Source organism: Lissotriton helveticus, chromosome 6 (genome assembly GCF_964261635.1).
Source record: "Lissotriton helveticus chromosome 6, aLisHel1.1, whole genome shotgun sequence".
Lineage (NCBI taxonomy): Eukaryota > Metazoa > Chordata > Amphibia > Caudata > Salamandridae > Lissotriton > Lissotriton helveticus.
Window position 1 is genome coordinate 1,859,618,798 of NC_136067.1, and position 27,380 is coordinate 1,859,646,177.

Consider the following 27,380-nt stretch of genomic DNA (forward strand, 5'->3'; position numbering starts at 1 on the left):
ATTGAGAAATAAGGGCCTTACTCTGAGTCTGGTAGATGCCGGACATCCGCTAAAAAGTGTGGTATGCCTGTGCAGTACCGCATAATTAGAGTATCATTGACAAATGCCCTCCTACTAAGGAGGGCGGGACTTCGCCGCTTTTAGAAACATGTCTCGCATCACATCAACACTAAAAAAGTAAATCTATCGCTGTATTGGTACCTCTTTGTGTACCCTTTACTTTACCTGTGGCAACTCTTTACGTCCAGCAGCAATAGACCTTTACACCATCACATTACTTCTTCTGTGCCAAAGAATATTCATGATGGAAAGACTGAAAGACAGAAGAAATTCCATAATCCTTTTTTGGCATATATAAGTGTTTCAAGACATTCAAATCACACTTTAAATTGCAAATGTTTTGATTCGAGATATTTTGAAAAGTTCCTTGAAGCTTATTTCTGGCATATGTTGTGCTTTACAAATTAAGAAACAAACCTGCAAGAAAAAAACGACAACCCAATTCACAAAGGGCTAATGGGGAAATTTGCACGTTTTATTTCCATTTCAGGGATTCTCAAACAATTCTAGAAGTGCTGCAGGAAATCTATTGTAGTTGTATACTTTTCAGAGTACTTCAATCCGAACCTTTACATTTGCACAATTTCTGTTTGGTGGAATATTTTCCATGTCCAAATCTATTAAGCGTTTGGTTTTGCACATTCAACTTTCTTTTTTTATCTCACCAGGGTTTTTTTCCATGGGAGAAATGCCACCATCACACTCCATTAATTATTTGGTTGTTCCTTCCGAATTCCCAAAATGAAACTCCATTTATTCCTGCATTTGAGAGCAACAGTACGTGCGTTTCTGAGACGGAAAACTACCCGCAAGGGGGACGTGAATACCCAAAAGATTACGATTTTTTTGGGTTGTCTCTACTTGGAAAGTTCTTCTTTTGTGTTGTTCTCCCTCTGTGTTTCTGTTCAGTGTAGGTGTGCAAACAGCGCTGTGAATCAGGCACAAAAACTGTAGGGGAAATCCCTTGCACCTGTAGTTTTTCTTGCAGTCATAGTTCTCCTTTTCTTGCATAACAGAAAAGATGCATTGCCATTAATATTGAAGTTATTGATGACATAATTCCTGTAATTATTATCATTTTGTAGTAGGAATAATACTAATAATAAAAATCACAACAATAATAAAAATATTATGTTACAATGCATTGTATTTTATTATTTAATTTTTAGCTCAGTTTTGCAATGTTTCAGCTTTTACAATTTTAAACGGCTCGCAGCTCTCCCTGCACTCACACCACAATGATGATCTGAGCACGGGGATAGTTGTAAGCACCTTACACTCTCCCAGCACATAGATCACACCTGTGTCGTTCATGGTTATTACATCTCTGTGGCCAAAGTGGAGAAAGGTAGGTTTCAGCTGCCCCCATCGGGGCTATAGCCTATGCAACTCCCCCACCCTTAGGCAAAGTGATGGGTGGTAAGAGGCACTTAGCACCCAACTATTGTGCAAGGCTGAGGTAGTTTGTTACAGGGACGGCTCCTCCACTAGGGTGGAGGAGTGTCGCCTCACTTCTTTCTGGCAGTGCAAGAAGCAGAAACATAAAATGGCAATAACTGCCCATTATTATAATTGTATTTTTAGTAGAGGTTGGGGCTGCTCTGCGAGCAGGGGACGAGTGCTGTACCCACTCCTGAGGGCGCAATGACTGTTTAGTAGGCCCTCTAGGGCCGCTGACACCAGACATGCACACTCTACCCTTTCTCCGTGCAGGCAGCCTACATGGAGAAAATGGCCTCCCCGTAAGCCCCTGGCTGGGCAGCGTCCCCACCAATCACAACGCTACCATTGCAGCATTGTGATAGGCTTAGAGGAGGTGAGGGAGGCAGCCTGCTTCCTGTTCCTGCGGAGGCATGGGGAGCAGGAAAAGGCGCTAAGAAATCGCAGGACCAGGCCAGCGGACAAGCACGTTTAAAAAATGTATTATTAAATTACCCCCCTCCACGTGTGACCCTCCCTGCGCGACCCTCCCACCCGCGATTAATGCCGGTCACTCCTCCCCTTAAACAAGGCATATGGGCTTAACTTCTCCAATGTCCCCCTCAACCTTTGCAGCCATTAAAAGTACCCACTACACCAAAATTGTAATCTCTCTTCCCAATGTGCGCCAGCATTAGGAGAGATTAAAAAAAATATCCTGTCCTTGGGCAAGACAAGGAGGGAGTGATAAACAACTTCCACCTCCCCACTTAATGGTTCATCATAATTTATCCTGATGTTTGCACACATTGTGAAAAATCAAATGCAAAAACACCGCAATATGTTAACACAATCAACAGCATATTGCTACGCACCCACTTTCATACACTCACTCACCCAGCTTTGTATGTTAGCACATCCACCATCATTTGTCAACACTGCCACAATCATGCACTACCACACCAACATAATACAATCAACCATCACCCTATGACAACACAATCCCATCATACTGCCATTAACTTACCACCATACACCAGCACCCACATCATCAAGTTGCCACACATCTGCCATCAAACACCCACACATTCACAATCATACTGCCACATGACCATAGCCAAAATGCCCATACTGCCACTGTCATCCGCCCACATTCCCAACAACTTATTTAAATAAACACACCATCATATGCCCATGCCTCAACCATTATACACAAGCACATCCCAAAGGAACTCACCCACCCACCATCACATGCCCCTAAAGCCATCTTCATTTGGCCACACAACCACCTTCATACGTCATGATGCCAGAATATCATGGCCTAAATATCATCTGACAAAAATATAGCCACATTTGTGTGAATGATCAATACACGTAAATAGGGCAATAAGATTGCAAACTACATTTAGGGCTTACTATTATTGCCAGACTACATTTTTGCCATCAGTATTCTGTCCTATGACCCATCATACAGTAACACATCCACACCCAAACATTCACACACTCATCATATACCTACTCACCAGCCATCATACGCAAATAAACCCCACCATTATACTCCAGGACACTCACCATCATACGTCCACACAGCCATCATCAAATGCCCACAACACAAATACAACCCTCCCCATAATGCACCAACAAACCCTCCATCAAACATCTGCACACTCATGGTCATACGCTCCTACAATCATTGTGACACATCCACTATCAGAAACCAATACACCCACCATCAAACATCCACACAGCCAACATCATAAGAAAATATAACCATCATCAAACGCACACCGACCCATCACCATACACCCACACATTTATCACTAGAAGCCCACACACCATCATCATGCAGCCATACAATCACCATCATATCCTCACCCCCGCAGTAATACTCCCACATTACCACCATCATAAGCCCACACACAAAGTCAAATAAAAATGTAAAGAAAAGAAAATTCCCTTACAAAGCTAAATTGAAAATATACTTATGTTTGACTATACTCTGATAGATGATAGGCCATAGACCTAAAAAATAGTCGGAGATGAGCTTTGCCCTGCGCCAAGACTTCCACAATAATTTTTCTTACAGGTGAGTAATACAGGCCAGGATTTTTGTCTTTTTATTTATTAAAACTTACTGTGTTTTTCTAAATCTGTTGTGTGCTCATTTTGTAGAGGGTTTTCACTGTTTTACTGTTTGAAGTGTTGCACAAATACTTTATACATTGCCTCTAAGTAAAGCCTGACCGCTCTGTGCCAAACTACCAGGTGGGGAAGAGCACAGGTCGATATGGGGTTTGCTTGTGCCTTACTCTCACAAGTATTGTGGTTGCTGCTTGATCAGGGTTTCCATCCCATTATTCCCATTAAAGCAACAACCCAATTTCTTATACTCTGCAACAGTAAATCCACTGAAAACATTCCTCATGTCCTTCTAGAATTCATATGGGTCTCAAGGACCAGAAAGACCTTCCTGCAGAAACTGATAAGACAAAGTCGATCAGAAGACCACACAAGCACTTTAACACTGCTCTTGAAGAATACTTCCCTAAGATTACCCAGAAAGTTACAGCCTTCCCCAATGCAGCTGACAAAACTAGAATATCAAAAATTACATTGATAATTCCTCCAGTGAAGGAGAAATTAGGAGTATAAAACTTTTACTACTCATCTACATGCAGACCTAAACCAACTGCACTATTGGGATACATCTCTAGGAAGGCAAGGAAAATAAACCAAGGATGGGCTATTTACTAGACAGTGATGCAGTTCCTTACGTTCTCCCATGCTTATTCCACTCTCACCCTAAATAACCCCTCCCCCCCACGTGGACTGAGATTAAAATAACAAAACTCCAAAACTAAATGCAATGATATACAAGTGGGTTGGGCCAAGAAAGCCTTCAGTGATGCAAGGCCAAGGACAGGATGACAGGAATTGGTGTTACCTTTGCATGAGGTTCTTTAACCACCACCACCACCATGTATATCCACGTGTATCTGCCTTCACATACTTATCACCCCTAGGGCACACCTAGGGAACCTTGTAAAAATTAGAGACTTTGAGTAGAAAGATTAGCATTGGAATCACTTCTCCAGAGAGTTTTTTAACCATTATGCATGACTTCCTTCTCACACACTTTAATTGTAAGGATCCATGGGCTTGCACATCCCTATCACTCCCTCCCTTCTCTCTTTTCCCCCTGCTCCAATTATAATTTGCTCTAACCAATATTTTTGAATGCTTTCCTCGATAGGCTGAGCTTTTGGGTGGAACAGCATATTGTGCTCTTGGATAACCAGTATGGGCTCAGGTCAGGCCTAGGAACTGTCAACCAGTGTTTAAATTTATACTTGATAATTTCAAAATGAACGATTGCTAAGGAAGGCTCTCTCCGTCTTGCCTTCATGGATCTTAGCTCTGCCTTTGGTAGAGTGAACCCAGATACGTCATGGCAGTACTGGGTTCCATGGGAGTAGAGAAGAGCATAGTTTCCCTGCTAAGAGATTTACAATGTAATTTATCTGCTTTGGTTCAATAGGGTAGTTGGGGGAATGTACACTGTATTTTAGGCATACAAGGGGAGTTCGTCAGGGCTGTATGTTAGCCCCCTCTTTATTTTCCTTATATATTGATTCCCTGGAACTGCACCTACTCAAAAAAGGCAACGATCTTCCACATATTGGAAACCCACCTCTAGCCTTTCCATTGTGCTCTGATAACAGAGTGGTCATCTCTAGAAGTGCTTCATGTTTCCAAAAGCTCCTAGACTTATTTGTTGACTTTATTGAAAATCTGAATTTTAAGCACAGATATGAATAAACTACATTTCATGGTTATCAGCCCAAAAACTATAAATCCAGATCTTTTTTATTTAGGGCAGCCACATTAGTAAGGTCAACTCATTTTCTTACTTAGGTGTCCGTTTTGATGCTTCTATGAGTTAGTCCCTACTAGTAAAACAAAATACCCAACAACTATTGGGAAAGGATATTCAAAGTATGTTTAACTTTGCCAAGGATGCAGATCAAACATCAGTCCCTGCAATGATCAAATTGTATAATGCCAAGTGCATCTCGATTGCTACTCATGAATGTGATGTGTAGGGATATGCTTCTGTACAACGATTACAGTTAGAGGAGAACACATTAATGAGAAGGTTGTTGTCCCTGCCCAATAATGTTGCTTCTGAGGAGCAACATGAAGAATTGGGCATAAACTACATCAGTTACCGACAGTGACTAGACCGAGATCTCTTAAGGCGGGAGTGAATCAGAACTAATTAGTGCAAGTGCCCCAACCTCTGAGAATCTTGCAGGGCAATAGAACTAATGGAAGTGCTGGATGGATTTAATCAGGACACGTTAAAATGATGGTGCCCGAGGAGGGAGGAAGACTGTACACTTGGCACAGTCTTAGAGGTAGACCAGAGTGGACCATAAGTAGATGATCAGACCATTACGTTTTTGATTGAGACTGTTGCTACCCATTCTACTGTACGATCTGCAGTAGTCCCCAACCTACCACTCTTGGGAAAGACAATTCAAGTTGTAAGAGTTGCTAACAAAATAATGACAAACCCTTTGGCAGAAGAGGTACCAGTCTAAATCAGAAACTTTCAGGATCAACATCATTTTATGGTGGGTGATTCAAGTCCAGTTTATTTACTAGGGCGTGACTACTTGTGCAAATTGAATTGTACCATCTATTGTACGCCGAAGGGAACTGAATTGCAGACTAATGATGAAGACATTGCCTTTAAGTTGGCAAATTAAAATCATTATGTAGCCATGTTTCCTTTACTGATGGTGGAAGACATGCCACTGGATTTGAGAGACACCGTCTCTCCAGTGGTATGGGACTTCACAGGAGGGGAAATCGGACTGATTCAAGGAGTTGAGCCAGTTCGCATACAGATAAAGCCTAATGCAGAATTCCCAAGAACACCTCAGTACAACCCGACCCCAGAAATGGTGGCAGGTATTATACCCAGAATTGAGTCCATGATTGCACAGGGCAGTCTGAAGGAGGTCATAGGAAGTCCATGCAACTAACCCATCATGGGATTGCAGAAGTTAAGCGGAAAATATTGCATTGTTCAGGACCGTAGAAAGGTGAAGAATACCATGATTCCATGTTGTCCTGTGGTACCGAATCCATCTGTGATCCTTTTTCAGATTCCTTGTGAGGCTGCATGGTTCACAGTCATTGACCTCTGCCAAGCATTTTTCTCCTTCCCATTGCACGAGGAAAGCCAATTTTTGTTTGCTTACCGTCTGGAGAATCATGTCTTAACATGATGAGTACCCCTCAAGGGTATACTGAAAGTCGATCCATATTCAACAAGGTCTTGAAAAAGAACTTTGAGACCTTGATTCTGCCCCGAAATTCAGTGCTAGTTCAGTAAATTAATGACCTCCTCATTGCATCTGAAACACAGGAGACTTGTAGAGACGATACTATCTCTCTACTGAACCCTTTGGCTGATAATGGGCATAAGGTGTCTCTGAGCAAACTGCAGTACTATCTAACTGAAGTTCAGTAAATGGGTCATCGAAATTAGTGGTGGGCAGAAAACTCCACTCCGCTGGCGAAGTTAACAGAGTTTTGCTTTCTCCGCACTCTGTTTCGATTCTGGAGTTCCACAAAGTGGAATGAAGTTTACAGGTGCATTTACCGAACCGTCACCTCTAAATTGATAAATACAGAAGTTGGTGTGCATTTAAAACTCGGAGACACCTTTCATTTACAATATTATCACAGTACTATTTCGCAGGGCGAAGAGCATGTCCGTGTTGGGTGAGTCCTTGGGGTGTTCAGCTCAGTGAGAGCATCCATCTCTCATCCCTTCCCCGGCTCTGCCTGCCTCTTCCAGGAGGAGTTCAGAGGAGGCAGCTGTGTCTGGCCTCGATCTTCCAGTCCGATCACCCAGGGAGGTTGGTGGCACATGCAGTGTTCTCAATCTGCCCCAGTGGAGGGCGCAGTGAGGGAGGCTGTGGCCTGCACATGCGGATGGGAGAGGTGGTGAGAGGAGGGTGGAGCAGGCTAGGCCGGTGGGAGGAACTTCCCTCCCAGGAAGGCAACTCATTGGTTCCCCCAGCTCTGCCTGCCTCTCCCAAGCAGGGTTCAGAGGAGGCAGCCATGCCTGGCTTCGGTCTTCCAGTCCGATCTTACCCAGGGAAGCTGGCGACACATGCAGGGTTCTCAGCCCCTGTGGCGGGCACACTGAGTAATTCACAGGGTTTTGAATCTTGGGAGTGCTGATTCCGCCTTTCACACTTCTAACGTTGATAACATGAATGCAATCATGTTGGGTGGACATTTGTTGTTACTGCTTCTGGATAGTAGTAGTAGTAGTAGTACTTAAAAAAGTATTGAAATTGCATTATAGTGCGTATTACCTTTGATGAGGCATAATATAAAAGCAGCACATGATGATCGTCATGCACAGCCTTGAAATTTGAAACACCGCATATTTTAGAGCACAGTCAAATAATCTCCCCCATTGTCAGCGGTTCAACGTAGTTGTGAACATTTTTTTACTGTAGTGGTAATCCAATGACCCCACCACCACGCCCTATTTTCTCTGTGAGCTTAATTTCGAATATTAAGGAAAGTCTCTCCTTAGAAAGGAAAGAGAGGTAGCTGTTCACTCATCAAGTTATCCACTGAGTACAAACAAGCCCTTTAATTGTAGATGTACAAAGTTGGTGAAGAGTTTCTTGTTACACAGAACATTTGAAACCTTATCAGGCATTTCAGGGGGAAACCATGTACCTAAAGAGTGATTTATGTTGCTGACTCCCTTGGAGAGAGGTGTAAGTTTTGCTCACTCTAAGGGAGTTTTTCTTATTGACCCTCCTTATGGCACCCATGACAGGCCCTGAAAGCACAGATTTGTTAAACAGTCAGAGCCGGAACTCCTCCTATCCATATCTGCTCTGATTCAGCCCAGCACGAATAGACTAGAAGTCTTTTGAAAAGCACGGGGATGACATGATCAAACTGCCTGTTAAATTGAACTGCTGCGGTGCAAATCATGTAGAGCTGGCATGAATGACTAAGAGGGTACTGAGAAGGCGCACAGACATGCTGTCTCACTGAAATGACAAAACTATTGGATTTTTCTTTGCCGGGACTCTGTTACTATTTCAATTAATGGAATAGAATATTCAAAATATTCACCATCATTGAAAGAACACCAATGTGGTAGAAAAAATAGAACCCTGCCCACTCGCTGAACTTCGCATAATCTCAAGAAGATTTTTGGTAACTCTGCGGAATTCCACAGAGTGAAACTCCATGAGCTCCGCCCAACTTTAATCGAAATGAGAGAGGCAACTGGAAAGTGTCACCAGAACAAGTGGAGGTTATCATGAAAATGAATCTGCCTACTACCCATAAAGAGGTCAGGATGTTTTTGGGAATGGTTAGCTATTGCCAGCAATGGATCCTGAATTTCTCTTTGAAGGCAAAGACTTTGCAGATGTTGACCAACAGGGATGCCTGCAATCTGATACCTTGGGATAACAACTGTTTGCTTTCTTTTCTGGAGCTGAGGAGTGTGTGTGTCGCGCTCCAGCTTAAGGAATGCCTGATTAGAAACAAATAGTTTTTGCTGTTCTGCCATGAAAGGGAGGGTCTGTACTCACCCAGACACATGGAGGTGCCCATAGACCAGTGGCCTATTTCTCAGCTACATTAAATCCTGAAGCTTCAGCGTTCCCCGGATGTCTCAAATCCGTTGCTGCAACAGGTGTCAGTATTGAACGATGTGAGAGCATTGTGATGGGTCATCCACTTTCTGTGTACGTACCGCACTCAGTCGAGCTTCTGATGACAAGGTCCAAAACACAGCATTTGACTAATAACAAGTTGACAAGATATGAATAGGTGTTGCTCGCTGGAGAAAATGTAACTCTGAAGCACTGTTCTGTGCTAAACCCTGCTACCTTCTTACCTGCTCCAAATGCTGATGGGAAAGATTTTGAAGATCATGACTGTCAGGATATTACTGAGCCTTGCACCAAACCGAGACCTGATATTGTCTATGAACCATTGTCTGATCCTGATCAAGTCCTTTTTGTTGATGGTTCATGTTTAAGAGACAATGGGGGGTCATCTGAGAATAGCATTTGCTGTCTGTACCATTTGCGGAGTGGTGGAAGCTGACTGTTTACAGGGAGTACACTCCACACAAGTGGCCAAAATCAATGCCTTGACCCTTGCATGTCTTGTTATGAGCTGATCCGAGTCGCCATCTACACGAATAGCCCGGTACGGTTTTGGTGTGGTTCCTGACTTCTGACAACTATTGTCACAGAGAGGGTTCCTAACGTCATCAGGCTCTCCCATTAGGAACAGGAAATATGTGAGACAACTGTTGGGAGCATTGCAGTTACCAAAAGGACGTGGCTATTGTTACGTGTGCAGCACATGGTAATGTGGACGACTTTGTCACAATGGGAAACGACCTTGCGGATGAAGTTGCTCGTTTTTGTGCTACAGATGCATGCATTTTTAATGGGGAATATGTTGGCAAGAGTACAGAGAAGACCGAACTCAGCATGATGCTAGCTGTTGCAGACAAACGGGATGAAGTCAGGCATTTGCACATGGAATCCACAGACCAGAAACAAGCAGGTTGAATAAGAGGAGGTTGTGAAAAGGAAGAAAGTGATATATGGGTTTCGACTGATGGTAGGGCGGTGTTGCCAGATTGTCTGTTAAATCCAATGGCAAGGTAGATTCATGGAGCAGCTCACATAGTAAGGGATGCAATGGTGAGACTGTTCAGACAGACTTGGTTCAATCTGAGGTTTTGGGTGATTGCGGAAGCAGTGTGTCATTGGTGTGTCACGTGCCAATAGATGAATGCTGGAAAGAAAACTTGTTGCTCTGAGCCACATTAGAAGATCAGGGTTCCTTTCTATCAAATCCAATTGGACTTTGTTGGGATGCCTGTGTATAATGGATTGAGGTACATCTTGGATGTTGTGTGCATCTTTTCTCGATGGGTGGAAGCTTATCCAACAAGATGGTGTGACAGTCCTACAGTAGCAAAGCTATTGCTGAAGGAGCCTGTGCCTAGGTTTGGATTTTCAACTACATTGAAGTCGGATAGAGGAACGCACTTCCACAGCGAAGACAATAAATTGCTGTGTACCGCCTTGAGTGTGGACCAAAGACCACTTTGTAGTTACAGGCCAGAAGCCTCTGGAATGGTGGAACAAATTAATGGTATTTTAAAGGCGAGACTAGCGAAAGCGTGTGCTTTAACATCATTGAAATGGCTCAATGCATTGACCTTGGTTCTGATCAGTTTGCGCAACATTCCTGACAGGAGAACAGGGTTATCCTCTAATGAAAATGTGATGGGAAGGGTGACTCGCTTGCCTGCAGTGCCAGCAACTGCTTTGATCAATATCACAGATGACTCGATCCTTGACTACTGTAAAGGATTGGCTGATGTGGTTCATTCTGTGTCTCATCAGGTTGAAGCAGCAACTGCACTAATTTCGAAAGACCTCTGCCACGATCTGCGCCCAGTGGATTGGGTGCTTAACTGATAGCATGTAAGAAAAAACTGCTTCGAATCTCGGTGGCATTGACCGTATTAGGTGTTTTTGGTGACAAATACTGCTGCGAAGTGTGGAGGAGTGCTCAACTGGATCCATGCTTCCCATACCTGAAGAGTCACAGGTCCCTCCAATGAAACCGCTCCTCTCCCAGAAGAAATCCCAGCTGTGACCGAGGGGGTCACAGGAGAGGGCAAGCCAAGATGTGGAGGTTCCTGAATAGGCTGGATACCCACAAGATTAACCCCTTCGGTGGGCATTTGCGGAAGACAGCCGGTGGCCGTTCAAATCCCACCTACTATTTAAAGCGCCCACACAGGGCAAAAATGTGCACATCGCCGAAGGGGTTAAGCTGAGGGGGGTCATGCTAAAAGCTACAAAAGACCTTGGTATAGACTTTGAGGGAGACGGTAACATTGAGAGTGGATTAGAGTCTGACTCAGCAGAAGAAACTGGTGTAGAAATCGTTTGTGTGCAGTCAAGAAAGAAGGATGCCACACATGAAATGTGGCCTGTAAGGCAGAAAAGTAGGCACCCTGAGACGTGCAACTGAAAGAGAACTTGCACCAATCAGTAAATCTTCCGGGTCTGATCTGTGTGAGTCTGAGCAAGCCACAGAAAGTGTAAGGAGGTCCAGGAGGGTAGGAGTGCCGCGTTGGAGATATTCCTCTCCCGAGTGGACTTATGTAGTTACCAATGCCGGGGCGGTGAGGTCCGAGACTTTGATACTGATTGTCGACATTCTGTTGAGAGTTCCTAGAATAGAGGCTAATGTAATTCTGTCATTGACTGTGCCTTATTCACCAAGGCTGAGTGGCTTACAGACTCTAATTCTGGAAGACATTGAATTTCCGAGCTTTGGAGCTCAACCGCCTCCTCAGTAGATTGCAGCATTGAGAGCAAAACTGTTACAGCGAGTCATGGTAGAGATTGGTTCTGATCTCATAAAGGATGTAAATGAACTTTCGGACTGTAAATACAAATAGCTTGAAGAAGATAGCCTAGGCCCTAGTGGAAGAAGAATACAAATAGGGACTTTCCATTTAGAAGAAGAAAGAGGGCTAAGGATAGCTGTAGTCAGGGAGTGGGGGTACATGGGATATCCATACCTACCACTGCTGCCTCAATAGAGGGTACACTAGGATCCAATATAGGCTTAATAGATCGAAGTAGTCACTATCTGCATGTAGATTTGTCTAAAGGTGAGTACACATTGAATGCTTATGCTAAGTTGTTGTATGAATACGTGAATTCTATGGATGCAAGAGATTGTTATGTGTGCATGCAAATGCCTGCTTCAGTTGAGGAAGGGGTTAGCTATCACCACCTGCCCTTGACGTATGGCATTAGCTGTAGTTTGCTGGAAAGGGTCATTACGAGTACTATTTCTCGAATTATGATTTGGTACTCTCAAAGGTACCAGTCTACAAACACCTGAACAAATATGAATATTACAAGCAAGAAGAGAGAATGGAAAAATATTTTGTACCCACATTAACATTAGATACTGCTTACATGCATACACACCATAACCTGCACATTAACAGACATAGAACAGAAATGTGTAGACCAAGAAGAGGATAGACAGAGAGGTTTAACTGTTAAGCTTAATAATAGGGAAGGAAACTTTGAGTGGGCCAAGGAGGAGTTAGCTCACAATCCTAAGGAAAGCTATGGTCCTATACCTCTAGATTGAGAACTACGAGGCAAGCTTTGCATTTGTCAAGTTCAGAGTTGTTATGATACTGTTTTTGTGGGACAGAGTATGTGTGACCACATCTTTCCAATTGAGGTTTCTCAAAGAAGTCTCTTCAAGAAGCAGTGCAAGTGCTGGTAGGAGTATATTTTGTGTGTGGGAAGAATGCATATGTTCGGCTTCTGAACAATTGGTATGGGACTTGTTATGTCGCAGTTGTGTTTCCAAAGATATATCATATCTGGAGAGTTTGAAGGGAAAATTGAACCATGGAGAGAAATGTGGACTGAGTGCTGGTGAAATTGTTGGAGACATATTTGAACCGATGATACCTAGTTTGTGTGTGGTGCTGAATGACATCAAGATTAGGAGGTTGTCTACCATTGTGGATAAGTTGTCTGTTAACACAGCTTAGTCATTGTTGCTCATAGATGAAGAGATGGCTTCAATAAGAGTGATGATGATGCAAAACCCTCTAGCTTTAGATGTGTTATTGACAAAAGAGGGTGGAGTCTGTCAGATACTGAAGGTCCAACAGTGTTGTACTTACATTCCTGATAAAAGTAAAGATCTAAAGGAATATATAAGTAACATCACAGAGATACACCATGAGATACATGACCTTGCAACTGAAGGAGTATGGGACAAGATTGGTAAGGGGTTTGGAGCAGTTGGAATGTTGTTTGCTAATCTGGGTAAGGGAATCCTTGGATATATCTCAAAGCCAATAATAATTGTTGCAGTCTGTGCTATCATTTTGTTAGGAATAATAAAGGCATACAAATGGCGCAACACGAGGCAAATGGAGAACTTATTTAGGAAAAGAGAGAGAAGGGTGGAAGGACTGTAGGACAGTCATTATGAAAATTTGAAGAGGTTAGAGGAGTTCAGACAAAGGAGACTAGCTACGACATCTGTTTAGATTGGTATACTCTACAGGGATTTAATGGTGTTTTTTTATTACTCAATGTCATCAGAGGGGGGAACTGATGTATCGGAAATCTCATTTTATTTGTAGGGGTGCATTATAATCACACGCATAGGGCAAACCTGCATATTATCCGTTGTTGTAATAACATGAAGTGTTAGGATTTTGAAACTCATCATCCTGAAATGTGATGTGCTTAGTCCCTTGTGAAAGTAACATGGAGAATTAACATAGAAAGTGAATGTAACTAGCAGAAAACATTAACACAAAGAGTTTGTGTTGTGATACTGACAATTATTCATGTATTAGACGTGTTATAAATGGTGTCATTTTAAATGTAGGTAAATGCATTACTTGAAGGGCCTTATTTTTCCTATGCAAATTCGCAAATGCTCATATGCTAGTTTGTTATGTTAGCTGTATGTTGCAGGCCTGAGATGCCTTTCCCTGGAAACTCTCCTTTTAGAATTAATAGCTGAATTTCATCTGTGCTGTGGAATTTGTTATTTCTCATGTTTTGTATTGCAGGTTGAAGAACCACTCTTGTTAGCTGGAGCAATGTCTTTTTTTTATTAGTCAGGGAAAGAGGTAAGAAGTTATTTCATACACTATAGTCGATAAAAGAAGGATGTTGTGCTGCACACAGGAGAAGGCCTGGGAAGCAAGGACAAACTGTTGCAAAACAAGAACACCGGTATCCCATAGAAAACTACCTTTATGATTGTACTCACAGCAGATGGCGTGACCTGCAAAGTCTCTTGGGAAGGATACCTATAATTATGCGATGTTGGGAATAGAGAAAGTGCCCATTTCTTCTTCTGTCTTCAGAGAGAGCACATCTTAGAACAACCTCTGTCTCTGTAGCTTTATACTACATGACCCATTATTGTTAAGAGACTTCTTAGGAAGGTTCCACATGCTGACACCTTTTGTTTTTCCTTTCTGAAAATACTTAAGTAGGGATGTCACTTTAGTGTTAGAGCAGGGATAGATTAATGCTCTTTACATATCAACCCTCAGGGCAAGGAAACTTGGACTCATGCTTTCTGATACTCTGCATCCTGTTTCTTGAGCTAATTGTCTTGTTAATAATTCATCGTCTCAATTAGATATGCAGATTTTTCTTTATGCTAATTCCGATTTATTTCTATATGCTCATCTTGAGGTGTATATATGTTCAGTTGTTTTTGGCATTGTAATAAATTAACTTACCTTACAGAGTTGTCGGTGGTTACTATGTGTTCAAAGGATTTCTTCATGATTTGATTGGCAATAATAACAAACTTTCTACCCTCTACCCTTCCATGCTGCTAAAAAGAAACATTGGATTGTGACTCTAGAATAGGCACAGAACTTATGGGCCGGGCCCTTGCAGTTTCATATCCTCGAAATAGCTTAGGGCGGGGTCCCTGGCTTCTAATAATGACTCAGTTGTGTCCCCCATGTTCCAATAATTATTAAGTGGGGGGTCCTCAAATTCTTGCAATGATAAATTGGGTCCACGAAGTCAAATGGCTAATAACCACTGCTGCAGACAATACATGAATGGAGGAAATATGAATCTGTCACATTAAGAAATGTAAACAAGCTTAACAATGGACATTTTTGCTGTGAAAAATGAACACAAATATTTGTAAATATGTTTAAAGAATATAATAGCGTATTTTGCTGCATAGGGTCGACTACTTACTTACGTACAATATCTGCTAAGATGCTGCAGAAAAAATGGCAATCTGATTGACAAATAAGGTCCTCCTTTATTATGGTTGCCTCAATGATTTGGCAAAGCCTTGGAGTTGGCTATTCCAGGGTACTGACATGGAGGTCCTGTAACAATCATTTGGTATTACTGCTGAGAGACTGCGTGCGGGAGGTGGAAAGCCCTTTAGCATCTGCCTACAAGCGAAACGTACGAGAGAAAACGCCGATGTTTGGATGTGGAAGCAGGTAAATGAAATAAACAAAAATAAATGTATGGATACTTACGTTATTTGGCTGTTGTCTTCCTTTAGTTTGTCGGGCACAGAAAAGAATGAGAAAACATTTATTAGAAGCGTTCTGTGCACTGTTCTTATTTATGACTGAAATGATGTTTCCCTCAGGACTGGCCATAGACAAACAGACAGTGAGAAACTTTCACTCCGTGCAATGTCGATCTTGTATTACAAGAATCCAAACCTGGTAGTCGCAGCACACGTGAACAATAACGCTGTGAACAGCTGCGTCGGCTACAAACAGTGCAGACGCAGCAGAGGTGTTTTTAGTGAAATTGGATTCTGTGATCACCTGAATGGGGGCTTTATGATCATCTGTATCCTAAGTGGCACTGAGGAATAATACACAGTGAGGCAGGGCACGTGAGGTGTTTTTTGTACATATTACGGGAACTTGTCGGCAGTAAAGTCTTTCTTTGATTTTGCTGTTTTTAAATGTATGCATTGGTTGATGTTAAGGCAACATTTCCCTAGTTAATGTAATTTACTTTGTTGCCATTAATATTTCAGTAGATACCATTATGCACACGTGTTGTCTTCTAGTATGCATTTGATATGAATGTTCTTTGTTTTCTTGTGCTTATGTGCTGCTTAGTTTTGTGTCCAGTATCCGATTAGTGTTGGAATATGATTGTCTTCAATTGTGTAATGTCTGGAGGAACCTCCGAATTGATTGGGTTTTACTTTAATTTTAATTTCATTTAATGTGTTTAGTAGTTTTTGGCATGAAGAGAGGACAGTTGCAAAGAAACAAAATGCACACAGCACTAAACCCCAGATTCATCAATGTCCCGATTTGCGAGTCCTTAATAGCGATTATTAAGGAATCGCTATTAAGGACTCGTAAAACGGGATTCATGTAGAAATCGCAATATTATTTGCGATTCCTACAGCTTCCTTATTTGCGATTAGCAATTTGCTAACCGCAAATAAGGATGCGATTACAAGGGTGCCAGGGGTGTCCAAAGGACACCCTGTAGCACCCCTGAAATGTCAATGTAGACTGATGTTGCGCACACACATGTCCAAAGGACATGTGTGTGTGTGTAACATACAACTAAAGTGCATTTTTAAAAGTTTTCGCTATTTACCATGAAGTCAGACTTTGCGGTAAATAGCGGCAAAAAATAGCAAATTCGCATTTTTTAAAAGGTTCATGATTAGCATTTAAGGAATCTCTAATTGAGATTCCTTAAATGCGATCGCAATTTGAGAAATCGCAATTATTTGCGATTTTTCAAATTGCGAGTTCATGAACCATTGATGAATCTCAAATGCCATTTTTGCGGGCGCAAACGGACGAATTTTGCGATTCGCACCGTTTGCGCTCGCAAAAATGCTTGATGAATCTACCTGTAAGATATGTACTCAATAATGTATTTGAAATTCCCATTTCCCACCACCACCAACCGGCCTTGTGTTGCTTGTGTTCTGGTTCAGTGTGGACCTGTCCAGAAGTTCGGTCTGGACTGTTCCTACCAGAGCAAGGTTAAGACTGATCTGCTTGTGGCTGGATCCAAACTGAGGTGGCACAATGGGCAAAAGAACGGTGGGTTGGAATGCTATCCTGAGCAATTGCCAGCGGCTAAGTTTATTGGAAGCAATCCTTCCATCACCTTTTGTGTTTTTGATGTAAAGCGCTAAGTGGCAAAGATATGCCCAGTCCTGGGTCCCGTGCTCACTGTGCCACTGGAACCAAACTACACATGACTGAATCAGTGTGAAACCAGTCTTGGATTGCTTGTATTCCAGTTTAGTTTCGTTTAGTTTCAGCGCAAGGCCAGTTTGGCTTGTTTGTTCGAGAGGTAGCCTTCTATCTCTATATAAAACAGGAGCTCTTGCTCCCACTTTCTTCATGTTGCCGGAAATGACTAAGGAACTCGTTCCTTTGTCAGATAACTCTCTTCTACTACTGCATGTACCTTCTTAGGTTTGATATTTCTAGGGTTCTTCTTTCCCTAGAATCTGAGGTCCTTCTAATGCAGTCTTGCTAACCACTGTATTGTGACGTTTGTGTCTTTTTGATAGAAGAGGCTCCATGGTTCACTCGTAATACCTTATTTATTGTTTTAGTTTGCGTTTTCCATAAGAATGGTCTTTTGGGTCGGAGGTTCGGGACAAAATGTGTTCCTTCTTTTTAATAGTCTGTTGACTTATTTCCTCTTCACATTCTGGCTGCTCCTGTTTGTGTCTCCTTCCAATCTCACTTATAGCAGGGTGCATGTGAAGGCTGGACTAGGTTTATGTCCTCAATATCTAAAGCGTAGGAATACCAAGAGAAATGGAGTGGAAACTTTATCTAATATGTATTACTCCAAAGCCTATTTTTCCTCTCCCAAGTTCAACTTTCCTTGTCAAGCCACTGGCTCTGGACATCAGGTGGTATGGAGGATGGTTATGGACTATGATCTCAGGTAGGAGTGCCTTTATGATTGTGAAGGGGACAGTACTTGGAGTTAGAAGATATGTAGAAAGGCTGCGGATCCAGCATGTTCATCCAGAGACTTTGGCTGCTGGTAGAAGCTACAGCCTCAAAGATGAAAGGAGAGATTAGGATCATAATCAGTGGCGGCTCGCACAGGTAAGAGCGGTGTGGCGGCAGGGCGGCGGGGCGGGTGGAGGGTGGTGGAAGTTGACAGACAACAGGATAAGTAATAATAAATATATAATTAAACCACCTACTTTGCGCTCGCCACATCGCCGATGCGGCGAACGCAAAGTGGTCTTATTTATGTATTTATTTATTATTAATTATCCCAATATCTGTCAACTTCCCCCTTCTCACCCAATCCCATTCTCACCCCAAAGCCCCCACCACTCTTACCTATGCGAGCCGCTACTGATCATAATTACCGATTTCACTGAGAATTCCTTATTTCTTAGGAGTCTGTCATACCCAGTAACACTGCCGATTGGAATTAACAGTACAACAAATATTATTAGTAACTCAAGCAGACAGAGTTTCCAGGTATACACCAGGCCACTCATAATGGTGCTCAATGAAGGAGAAAAAAGAAATACAATGGGTGGTATCAGATATAGTGAGCAGGGGAAGGATTAATTTAGAACAAACCTCTTTCACAGTTTTAGGTTGAATGATGCCTTAAAAAGTGGAAGAATTGAAGAAGCAGAATGCTGCCACTTTAGGCACTGGTAAACAGTTGTATGTCACTGGAAATTTAAACGCTCAAATTCTCCGTCCATCATCCCCCTTTGGTATCGTTTTGTTCGCCCTAAGTTGGCAGGGTATGCCCAGACATGGGTCCTTGCTCACTCTGCCACTGGATTCAAGATAGCCTGGCTGATGAGGGTTATGAACCCGAAACCGGTCCCAGGATGCTTGTTTCCGGTCCAGGGAAGACATGGCTGGGCAGTTCGGGCTGGACTGTTCCCATGAGGCACAGGGTCAGACTGATTTGCATATGGCCATGTCTGAACTGGCGTGGTGGAGTGAGCTAAAGAATACTGATGGATTAAACCCAGAGCAGTTGACTGGGGGTGAGTGTTTGATTTGCTCAAACGCTCCGTCCATCATCCCCCTTTGGTATCACTTTGTTCGCCCTTAGTTGGCAGGGTATGTCCAGACGTGGGTCCCTTGCTCACTCTGCCACTGGATTCAAGATAGCCTGGCTGATGAGGGTTATGAACCCGAAACCGGTCCCAGGATGCTTGTTTCCGGTCCAGGGAAGGCATGGCTTGTCAGTTCGGGCTGGACTGTTCCCATGAGGCACAGGGTCAGACTGATTTGCATATGGCCATGTCTGAACTGGGGTGGTGGAATGAGCTAAAGAATGGTGATGGATTAAACCCAGATCAGTTGACTGGGGGTGAGGGTTTGATTTGCTCAAACGCTCCGTCCATCATCCCCTTTGGTATCGCTACATCATAATAGGGCATCTTTAGGATGGCGGGCAGACTTTGTCCGCCCGCCATCCTAAAAGGGACCGCCCACCATAACGGCGGGGGTCCCGCGGGGAAATTAGGATGCACCTGCCACAGTGGCGAGTGCATCCCGTATTTTTAACATTGCGGTGGGCGGTGCTGAAAGCACCACCCGCCGCGATGCTAAAAATACATGTTGTGCTTTCCAAAGCACAACGTGACAGGCACCACGCGGTGCCTGTCACGTTGTTCTCTGAAAGGCAGGGGGGTACCATAGGTACCCCTCATGTGCACCCCCAGCCCCTGGAGTCCATGGGGGCCCGCAACGGGCCCCCCAAGCAGATTCCGCATGCCTTTCCGTGGCAGAAAGGAATTAAAAAATGCACATATTAATATGGCTGGCAGTGTCTGAAAGACAACGCCACCATATTGAACCCTTTTCTACCCGGTCGACATGTCGACCGGGCGGAAATGCGTCGGACGGTCTTTCCGTCCGCCGCGGACCCCCAGCCATTATAATATGGCGGGGGGTCTTTTCTACAGAGATGGCGCCCGCCATCCTTATGGGGCCCTAAGTGTTGCGTTGAACACTTTTTGAAAAAGTAATTTTTTATATCATCAATAAAAAGGCAAACTGTGGCATCCATATGGAAAATAAATGCAATCCATATATTGTATAGTATGTACAAAAATGAAAAAAGTAGGTGACGCAGTGCCTAGAGGGAAAATATAGAAACACTAGCCAACAGCGTATAATATGTTTAGGAATCAATTCATTTTACCCTAATGCAATAACATAGTCATTTGGTGGGTGGTGAGTTGGAGTTGTTAAGAGACATAAGCAATCTTTGTAAAGCAGTCCAAATATACAATTAAATAATTGCCACTCAAACAATGTTAAAGTTTTCATCTGTATATAACGATTGGATGGTCAATGGTCATAATTTAAAGTCTTTATTTATGGTTTTACAAAGCAATATGAACTCAAAACATAACGACTGAGACAAGTGCATTCCAATTTCACCAAAATATTAAAGTTGGTATAATAACTAAGCCCTCCAGTATATGCCCCCTTTTACTTATATTATATCTTTTCTTCCAACCCCCTTGACTACTATATATTCCATGTCACATTTTTTCTTGTTTCATGGAAATAACTTGTAATCCCCGCTGCATCCATTCAAACCCCATTACTTCAGTCTGGGAGCATCCTGAGGTGAGGGGGGAACCTCCCCAGATGCACAATGTACCGTCCTATGGTACCCTCGAAGATCACCAGTACCTCTACCCAGACTGCTAAGTCTTGGTTTACCAAGGAAACAATGACTTTATGGGAAAAAACCCCACAGTGAGCCCCTACACCTGAGTACTAATCATAATGTGGTGGCCGGTACACAGCACCAGATGTCCGAAAGACCACCACCAAAAAGCCGTCGGTGGTGGTCCATCTGACACCATAACTAGGCCCTTAGTGCAGATTTTTTTTAGGTGTTTTCACATGCTATGATTGAAATGATAGTAGCAACCTTGCTTGGCTGTGTGGGGTTAAAGCTTTAATATGGTTTGAATCATGGCTTGCTCAAAGTCTATGATTATATTTTGGAGTACTAGTTATTTGTTTTATGTTTAATGTGGTTTAAGAGGTCATAGTAAGTGTTGCTTTGTTAATTTGGTAGTACAGCATTTATAAAAGGAGTATTTCTATTTTGATATTCACCATGTAGGGTGTATATGCAAATTAATTGTTTGAGCTACATTTTGAAGGTCCCATCCATCATCCGCCTTTGACATCGAATATTAGGATTTGTTTCTCATTATTTAGGTTGCCTCATGATATCTTCATGAGGACTATTGCTGATGGATTTTTTTGTTTGTGGAATTAAATGGTTTAATGTGAGATAGGAGGTAGTTGGCCTGTGATGTGTTTGGGGATTTTAGGCAGTACATCTTTAAGGGTTTTGGTTGTGGGTTCCTAGGAACTCATGCTTTCCTCTCTTATATCCTGCACTATCTCCCTAACCTTTATTTCTGTCACATTTGGAGGGTTGTTGTGCTCTCTTACATGAATTACAACATTATCATTTGTAGTTGCCCTCCCATAGCATGCATTATAATAATATTTACTACATTTCTAATTTATATTTTCCGTCGATGCACTTTCTTGGTTATAGGTGTAGCCCTTGTGATTTAGTAACTGATTTCCTTTCCGTGAAGTTATGTACTTTGCTGCCTTTGTCATTGTATCTGAAAGTAGTGCAACATAAATATATGCAATATTTTAAAGTTTGCACATTTGTTAAGTACATGTAAAATTATGCAACTACTTCTATTTTGTATACTTACATGTATGCTCTAGTTATATGTTTCATACAGTTTTGGAGTTTTGCTGATGGAGGTGTAATCATGTAGAGCAGGTGCTTTCCTTTCTTTTGGATGAAACATCATTGTTAGTTGAACTTTATATCTTAATTTGGTGGTAGCTTGTAGTGTTTATTTTTACTCGCTATTTGGATGAGTTTACAGTTTTGTAATAATTTATGTATACTTAATTTCTTATACCATTTTGTTGGTTTGTGGTAGTCATTTGTTTCTGGCAGCTTATTGCCTTTTCAAGTTGTAGCTTTGTCTTTCAGGAAGTGTATGTAAAGAAATAGAAGTCTGTGAGTTTTTTTATTAATTGTTTGTTATTTTACAATTTCAGGTTTAATAACAAGTATGTTTTAGTTTCAATATATATGTTTTACTTACTTGATTAGGTAATTGTTGAGATGTATATATTTTTTCTTTGATCGTCTGGTGAGAGAATCCGGAAGAGTTTCCTCATCTTGCAGAATTTGACATTTTTTAGGTATTTCGTTGTTTAAATTAGTTTGACTTTTATATTGCTGATTTAATTGTTTGTCTGATTGTATTGGTTAAAGTTGCTATTACATTTACTTTATTGCTTGGTTTAGTTGTAGTTTTTTTTTATTAGTTATATCATTCTATGGTAAAAGCTAATTTAGGTTTTAGTTTTAATGTATGATACATAATTTAATTGTTTGGAATATAAATCTATAGCTACATATATATGGAGCTGCTGAGGATTCTTGAACCCTATTTTGGGAAATCCCATCTCACCATTTTAGGGGACTTGAATTTTCATTTAGATAATCTAGGGGACACTGACACCGCTATGTTGGTGGACTCACTTGGGGCATGTGAGTATACCCAACTGGTTAATAATCCCACCCATAGGGCGGGGAACACCTTAGATGGTGTGTTCACCAATGACCCCAGACTTTCAGCTGGTCTTCCGGTGCCTTTAGTCTGGTCAGACCACTTGGCAGTACCCCTTGAATTGGTTGTTGGCCTGGCAGATCTGCAGATTCTGACGGCTGGTACTAGAGGCCCAAAAAGGTGTTACAAGAATATCACTAATGAAGCTCTTGCTCCTTACATAAAGACCAGTGATCACTCTCCTTTGAGAGAAGCTGACGAAGCAGCCCAAGAGCTTGCCCTCACTATCGCCATTGCTGTTGATGAACTAGCCCCTGCATCTTATCGATACTCAGCTCGACATAAACCTTCTGCCCCATGGTTCTCTGAACCGCTAAGACTCCTGAGACAGAGTTGTAAAAGACAGGAGAGGTGTTGGAGGAAGGCTTGGGACCCCCTAGAAAGAGACGCACATAAGCGCCTTTTGAGAGAATATAAGGCTCGTGTAATAAAGGAAAAACAGGAGTCTTTTCAAATCTTACTACTTCTCTGTCTTCGTCTAGAGAACTTTTTAAAATTGTTGACTCTCTCTGTTCCCTCCAAATGCCTGATCCTGTTGTGGGCTCGCAGGAGCTGTGTAAAAATATCTCTGAGTTCTTTTATAAAAAGATCGAGGATATATATGCTGCCGTGGAAAATTCCTCCCTTCAAACCCTAGTTAAATTAGAGTCATGGTCAAGAGATCCTACCAGGATCTTCTCGCATTTTCCTGCACTTTCTCTTGAGGGGCTTGATCTCCTGTTGGACCGGATAAAGTCGGCCTCACCTTTGGACCCTTGTCCTTTGAAAACTCTGAAGGATTGTAGGCACACGCTTTTGCTGCCCCTCCTGGAAGTGATGAATGGGGCGATGGCTCAAGGTACCTTTCCCTCGGTGTGGAAAAGGGCAATAGTGAAGCCCCTGTTGAAGAAACCCACCCTGGACCCGGACCAGCTTAAGAATTTTAGGCCCATCTCCCTGTTACCCGCCCCGCTAAAATGCTTGAATCACACCTGAACGCGCACCTTTCCTCCTTTCTGGATTCCTCTGGGTTCTTAGACAGCTCCCAGCACGGATTCAGAAAGGCCCATAGTACGGAGTCTGCACTGACTATGGTGGTGAACAACATCCGTCGGAAGGTGGATCTGGGTCAAACCACTGTGTTGGTATTACTTGACCTCACAGCAGCGTTTAATACCCTGTCTCCCTCTACATTAACATCGCGATTGAGGGAGGCAGGGATTGCGGGCCCGGCCCTGAGCCTTCTGCACTCTTTTTTACATCTGAGAGAGCAGAGAGTCATGCTCGGAGAGTTCCTCTCCCCTGCTAAAGCCATTCAGTATGGGGTGCCACAGGGGTCGGCCTTGAGTCCGACCCTATTTAACATCTATGTGGCTCCCCTTGCTAGGCTAGTAAAATCGCAGGGGATGGAGGTTGTGTCATACGCCGATGACACACAAATCATGGTGTCTCTGGCCCATTCCGCTACCACCTCTGCCGTCAACTTTAGGACTTGTATGCAGACAGTCTCGGACTGGATGATCCAAAATTCCCTAAAGTTGAACGGCGATAAGATTGAGATCCTGGTCTTTGGCAAGGACCAGGACATCTGGTCTAGTGAGTGGTGGCCTTCATCTTTGGGGATGTGTCCATCTCCCTCCCAATCGGCCAGAAAACTCGGCGTGATATTTGACACTACTCTGTCCATGACGCTACAGGTCAATCGAACAGTGACCACTTGCTGGGGGGTAATCAAGATTCTTCAAAAAATCTTGCACTATCTCTCTCCCCAAGCACGTAGGCAGACTGTTGTGGCATTAGTGGGTTCCAGGTTGGATTACTGCAATGCTCTATATGCAGACTCCAACAAGGGACTCATTCAGCGCCTTCAGGTCGTCCAGAACGCGGCCGCGCGTTTTGTTCTAGCCCTACCCAATGCAACCTCCACTACAACGGCCAGAAAGAGCCTGCATTGGCTTCCTATACAGCAGAGGATTTCTTTTAAGATCTTGTGCCTGGCCTTCAGAGCTCTTGCGGCTGACCCTACAAACCCCCTGGGATCCTTGCTTATTCGCCATGTGCCCAGTAGAACCCTCAGATCATCTGAGATTAATCTGTTGGTGGTTCCCCGGGTTAGGAAGGTCCGGTGGGGCAGCAGAGCATTTTCTTTTGTTGCCCCTAGGTTGTGGAATTCACTCCCTCTGGAGATTAAAGCCCAACCGTCATTGTCCCTTTTTAAAAAAGCGCTCAAAACTTGTTTTTTCATCAAGACCTACCAGTAATAGAACATATTTGCTCCAGCTAGTTCTTTGGTTAGGTGCCTTGATGCCCTTTTAGGCTTAGTAGCGCTATATAAATTTGTTTTCATTCATTCATTCATATATATATATATATATATATATATATATATATATATATATATATATATATATATGGTGAGCAAGGCGACTGGGTTCGCCGAAACGCGTCGGATCGTGGCACTTTTTTTGATTCACTTGTAATATGAAATAAAAACTTCTCTGCAACGTACATACCGGAGTGAAGTGTCCGTTTTCTCCTGGCGGGTGCTGTGTTCTAGCGGCGTGCCTTTGGAACGTTGATATATATATATATATATATATATCTATATATCTATATATATATATATATATATATATTACCTACTGGCGATAGCCAGTAGGTATATATAGTTAGGATTGTTTTCCATAGGGAAATCGCAACATTCTATTGGGAATAACTTTGGCGCCGGTTGAGGAATCTTCCTGAAATTTTCCTTAACTTTGCCTCGCGGCGCTCCGCTCCTTCCCTGAAAGATTGGGGGGGATTTGTCAAGCGGGGGCCGAGATAAAAGGGGGTCCCAAAATGTGTTTTCCCCATGTTAATTTCCATAGGGCGGTTGGACTCACTTTTAGCCCGGACGGCTGAATGGTTTTCCACCAAACTTGGCAAAATTGTAGAGACTGGTAGCCCGATGTGCCTTTGCTATGTCTCAAGATATGTGCTCCAGTGGTTTTTACGAAAATTACCTTTGAAAAAATATATATTGGGCTACATTGGGCTATATATATGTTAGAGCCCAAATGTAGCCCAATGTAGCCCAATGTAGCCCAAAGATGGCCACCAGAGACAAAAAAAAAACAAATGTAGCCCAAATATCAGCCAGATGTAGCCCAACTATAGCCCAATGACAGCATGTCCCAGAGTGCTCTAAAGAACAACTAGAGCACTAACAGTCTTACTTATGACAAAAGTATGGCACACCTGAAGTCATCTTGATTGGAATAAAGTGTTAACACTTAAAACATTTAATTTGAAAATGAGGGGGTTCATTTTGCCATAGAAATTATGATTAGTGCTGAAGAAAGAAAAATTAGGGCACATTTTGAGTGACTTCTCAAATCCTCCTATATTTCATTAAAAAAATTCTGATATGCAGTCTCCCAAAATATATATTGGGCTACATTGGGCTATATATATGTTAGAGCCCAAATGTAGCCCAATGTAGCCCAATGTAGCCCAAAGATGGCCACCAGAGACAAAAGAGCCCAAATGTAGCCCAAATATCAGCCAGATGTAGCCCAACTATAGCCCAATCACAGAATGTCCCAGAGTGTTCTAAAGAACAATTAGAACGCTAACAGTCTTACTTATGACAAAAGTATGGCACACCTTAAGTCATCTTGATTGGAATAAAGTGGTAACACTTAATACATTTAATTTGAAAAGGAACAAAATGAGGGGTTTCATTTTGCCATAGAAATTTTATATATATATATATATTCACTGAAAAAACCATAGGTTACACACCAGTTATAGTTAGGAATTAGCATTTAAAAAACCTTTGAAATTCACTGAAAAAACCATAGGTTTCACACCAGTTATAGTTAGCTGGAAATTTTACTCGCATAAAACCATTGAAATTCCCACGTTATAGTTAGGTGGACTCACTATAACTTGCACGTCTGCAATGCACTGCTGATGACGTCACATATTACTCATGCATATATTTAAATATTTAAACATTGCTCGCTAATATATGTATTCACTAAGATATACTTAATAAGCCAGTTAACCAATCAATTTTTTTTTTTTAAAAACACTGAAAAAAGCATAGGTTTAAGGCCTTATATAGTTAGGAATTAGCATTTAAAAAACCTTTGATAATCACTGAAAAAACCATAGGTTTCAGGAGTTATATAGTTAGGAATTCGTTTTTAAAAAACCTTTGAAATTCACTCAAAAAACTATAGGTTTCAGGCCTTATATAGCTAGGAATTAGCATTTAAAAAACCTTTGAAATTCACTGAAAAAACCATAGGTTTCAGGCCTTATATAGTTAGGAATCAGTATTTAAAAAACCTTTGAAATTCACTGAAAAAACCATAGGTTTTAGGCCTTATATAGTTAGGAATTAGCATTTAAAAAACCTTTGATAATCACTGAAAAAACCATAGGTTTCAGAAATTATATATTGAGGAATTCGTTTTTAAAAAACCTTTGAAATTCACTCAAAAAACTATAAGTTTTAGTGGTGTTATAGTTAGCTGGACATTTTACTCATACAAAACCAATGAAATTGCTCCTATATA

General features: G+C 42.1%; 1 long non-coding RNA gene across 1 annotated transcript in view; it reads right to left on the minus strand.

Moving 5' to 3' along the window:
- Positions 1 to 248: 248 nt before the first annotated feature.
- LOC144761927 (uncharacterized) overlaps positions 249 to 27,380 on the minus strand; it is a 513,437-nt gene continuing 486,305 nt past the window's right edge. Inside the window, exon 3 of the long non-coding RNA XR_013595953.1 lies at positions 249 to 313. This is a non-coding gene — a long non-coding RNA (uncharacterized LOC144761927). The remainder of the gene's footprint in view (positions 314 to 27,380) is intronic.